Here is a 4,692-nt window from a genome sequence, read left to right on the forward strand (position 1 = left end):
AACTCATTTCTAACCTGGCTTCTCCAAAATTTTTAATTTTTTTTTTTCATATGGACGTGTTCTAAAAATATTACCGTAGACAGGGACTTCTTTTTCTACTGTGGTTTCTCTATAAGCTTTACCAAAGATAGTAGTGGTTTTGTCAAAAAGTATCCACAGTCTACGGTAAAATCTATGGCGTCAAATAAAAAATAAAGTAATTTTTCTGTTAAATGTGCTACAATTCAAGCAAAGAAGCATTATACGATTATATTTAACTAGTTTATTTTTTTATTATAATAATTAATAACACTTTCTGTTATAGAATTATTTATTATATCTTAATTCTTACTATTATATTTCCTGCTATTAAAAATATTCTGCTTTGGATTGCCTTATATATATGGCTTAAATATCTTTATCATTTTCAATCTTCCTTATTTAATAACGTCTGTTCAATAGTCTTTTTTTTAATATTCTTAAATCATCTAGAACACTTTTTGAACTAAAATTGAGTTGTTAGTTTATTTTATAATACCTAATCAATTTAGGTTCAATATTTAATCAGAATATTAATTGGAAGAACGTGTTGTTTTAGAAATATACAAACTCAGGAAAATTGAATTTAAAGACTTTTTAATCCTATTTCAGAATGAAGAACTTAATTTCATATTTTTCTACGGTGACATATTATACGAAGAGCTAATTTTAAACACCAACTTAGAGACTGTTGCAACAATAATTTACGGAGCGGAACCTTTAACAATCTGTAATATTTGCATACCGCCTTCCTTTAGCGTGAGGTATTGGTTTGAGGTGGCTTTAGCTAGATGTCTTACATTTCTGTGTTCTAAACTAACTAATTTATATATATAAAATTATCTTTTGAGGACCATTCAATAATATTCTATATTAGGCAACGTTTCGTAACTTTATTGTTTGCATAGTCATATCCTACAAAGTAAAAAACAGTTTGAAGAACAAATAACTTCTTAAACTAGTTATAAAATAACTAGTACATAACATTATTTGTGATTAATAACTATTCCAATTAATTTATTCCTGTGATACAACTAAGTCCAGGTTTGTTTTCATTTTTCCAATGCATAACTTTTCTTTCTAGCAGGTAGCCTGTCTGTTATTTCTGTTTTGCATTATGTCTATTTATACTTAGTGTTGTTTAGTAGGTCTTACTTATATATTATGAGTAAGTTGATTTTAAAATTTTTGCATCTGATTTTTCGTTGTAATTGTTATTAATCTTAAATTATACTATGTGCATGTAGTTTTATAACTAGTTGAAGAAGTTGGTTAGTTATCAATTACGTGTTAGTACAAAACTGTTTTGAAACTATTTATGTAATATTACGCCAGAAATAATTTGTTAATTTTGACCTTGCTTTTTAAATATTGTTATTAAATTTACTACCAGGATATAATTGATACTATGATTTCTGTAAGTTTAATTTCGGAACGCTATAAATTATGTTGCCTGTACAAACATCGTCGTATACTGTTATGCATAATTGCAATCTATAATGATTAAAAATTATTAACTAGTGAATGGGAAATAAATTCCTTTGATGTAATAGCTTTAAGATCTCTATTGCTTTTTAATTTCCAATTACATTTCAGAATTTCCTGGAATAAATCTGTAGAATTTGTTTAGTTAATTTTCATTCAGTAATTACAAGAAATATATAACGAAAAATGTTTATTAATAAATTAAAATTGGCTGAAAACTCTTATACATTTTAAGTAGTTGGGCTTCCAGTTTCTCCAAACCGCTGCACCGCTCCAGCTGTTATTCCTTCATCCTTGAATTGTTCTGTTGGAACTTTCATCAGAGCCCTCATCTCGACGATCTCTCCCATTGTAACACCTTCCTATCTTCCTTGCTGTCCTTCTTAATGGTGCGAATACTATCAATCTTTCTCCTACTGTCTTCATTCACACGAACTGTCTTTGTTATCAGCAAGGATTGGTTCTTTTATTCAACTGATTTCGGTTATTATCCTAATTTTCCTAGAAATCACAATATTTCCATTTTAGTAAGTCTTGTTTTCTGCTCGCAGAATCATTATTATTAATTATTAACGTTTTTTTTTTAATTATATTTAAATGTAGAAGAATATGGAATTTTTATTTTTAAGTTTTCATCGTTCTTACATGTTAATTTCACTGTCAACACACTCATAGGGTCCAAAGAGCAAGAGAATAGGTGAAATTTGCTTCGAGTGCTTCATCAAGTTCGAGTATTGTCACGCTAACGTTAAAGGGCAGAGTACTTCAATCAAGTTTTACGACTGTCGCAACCTTTCCAACTCAAGCAGATTCGGTGCTGAAGTAGCTGGGGAGGACACATAGTGGCAGTGAATGGAGATTTGGATATATACTTGTTGTATACGTAGATTTTAACTTTATTCTAACCATAAATTTACAAGATTTAGATTTTAATTTTTAAGAATATCATTCGAAGCTTTGTATGTATACATGATTGACCGACAATAAATAAACAGTTGAAAACTTTTTTTTCTTCTTGACCGCAGCCCTGACCATCGCCTACAAAGGTTAGAATATTTATTTTTATTTAAAAAAATTATAAAAACTTCTTTTAATTATACACTACTTTCAATTCAAGGACGTCTTCATGGAGGAGGGGTGTAGGGGAAGTAAAATTTCCATACCTCCCTTCTCCCCTCTCTCTAGAATTTAAAAATATTTAAAGTAGAGAAATCTTTTTTTTGAGAGCTTACTTCAAATTTCAAAACCTTTGTTCATTAAAACATTACTTAAAGAGGTTATTATGAGTAAAGTGTGAAAAGGCACTTTTCCTTAAATCTTCGGTACGCTAGAAGATCTGTTAAAAATTGTAATTCTAGATTTCTTAATCCTCCCCTTTATAAGAAATTTCTTTTACGGTTTAAAAAATTATTAAAATATTGAAAGTTTGGAAATTTGTCATTCTAGATATGACCTTTTTTGTTTATTTTTAGGCATTAAAATCCCACATAGATAGTTTTTACAATGGTATTTTTCTTCATCTCTTGCAATGTCACTGACAATGCCCAAAGTATGTTAAGTGGTTAGAAAAAAAAGATAACAAAGACATATTACATAAGAGACGCCCGGCGAGCTAATTTCACCCCAATCATAATGGGGCCGTGTGAATGTTGCCCTTCTCGTTTTGAAACATATTGTTTCGAGGCTGTTCTAATGATTTAACTTTAACAGGTTTCTGAGCTCCCAGGCAGGTGTCGGGTGAAAGTGTTTATCTGGTCCACAGGCTGCTAAGTCCAGTCCGGTGCAACAACTCTATTTAATTTACCGAGCATAGAAGTACGTTAAGTTTTTACTTAAAACAATTATACCTAGTTGATTTTAAATGCCAAAATATCTTGCCATTTTACGGATGAATTTTCGTATCGTTCCTTGACCCTAGTAGCTAGTTTTTTTGTCTGAGGCGAAGAAACTACTCATCCCAAGGCAGGCCGTGTAGGAAGCCCATCATACCCTTCATTGTCCTACCAGCGGGACTCAAAAGACAGCCCTGGAAGGCAGACTCCAGGAAGCGGCTCGCTAATGATAGGACAATGCAGGACCCAGGAGGGAATGGTCTTGAGCGACGAAGGGCGACCGGTACACCGTTACAAGGACTAGCGCTGACCTCAGCATTGTGCGCTACGTTCGGCTCTACCGTTCTGTTGTCTAGTCACGCCTATCCTGTTTCTTTCCGTCCACATGCTTATCCCGAAATAGTGAGCCGAGAAAGTGTTTGAGGTGGGGGTATACGTCTCTTGAGGAAAGTTGCTCGTTTACGTTATTTGGCCATGTCACTGATGGCTGTGTAGTACGCTGTCTTGTGTCTTACGTCATCTGGATTAGCAGTTTACTATTTAGATTAATTTTAATAAGAGGATCGCATATAACGCTGTAGGTAAGCCAACAATTCACTATTACTCTGATATGTGCTTGATTGTTCTCTTTGACTATATATGTTCATATTTTAATTTTCTCTTATGTAACCGGCATATATAAAAATCTTATGAAGTAAAAGGAACAAGAGCCATTTAAGAATCGAAGTGAAAATGGTCACGGGTGATTACGCAAGTCGAATCGGTAAAATTATGAACAATCTAAAATTATGCTTAATAATTCACTCAGTTTGATTATTGCGCTGGTTATTAATTTTTTTTTTTTTTATTAGAGAACTACTCTAACATTCTTACAAAATATTAAAAGTGCTAATTATAACAATTAACATAAAAGAGTGAAATAAAATATAGGATACTTTAGGCTCTTTGATAAAAACGATCGAACTGATGGGAAAAGAGAACTGTTGTAATTTTAATCGAAATACGATTCGAATGAGTTTACTGTCTGAGTTATTTGTTTGTAGTATTTTAATGGTGATAACATTAAAATACTAATTATTTATTTACACAATTTCGTAAGAAATATTGATCTTTCTTGACTATATATATATATATGTTATTAAAAGACTTATTTAAGAGTATAAGCGATTGGATTAATGGGGAATGTGAAATGATTTCATCCAATTAACTATATCGTTAGGATTTTATGATCTTTTTTTTCTTCTAAAACTTTCGTGTTTATGCGTCTATTATAGATTTAATTAATCAAGTCAATTATATGTATATAAGTCATAAAATTCATATTTAAAGGTAATGATAAATCTAATAATAAGCTATT

General features: G+C 31.2%; 1 protein-coding gene across 1 annotated transcript in view; it reads left to right on the forward strand.

Moving 5' to 3' along the window:
* Window positions 1-3,715: 3,715 nt before the first annotated feature.
* The window catches only part of LOC106688173 (proteoglycan 4), a gene marked incomplete in the record, with an annotated part of 68,260 nt that continues 67,283 nt past the window's right edge, over window positions 3,716-4,692 (forward strand). The window contains 1 exon segment of the mRNA XM_067048114.1: window positions 3,716-3,909.

The sequence above is a fragment of the Halyomorpha halys genome, unplaced genomic scaffold (genome assembly GCF_000696795.3).
Source record: "Halyomorpha halys isolate HHAL.00 unplaced genomic scaffold, Hhal_1.1 Scaffold1067.1, whole genome shotgun sequence".
Classification (NCBI taxonomy): domain Eukaryota; kingdom Metazoa; phylum Arthropoda; class Insecta; order Hemiptera; family Pentatomidae; genus Halyomorpha; species Halyomorpha halys.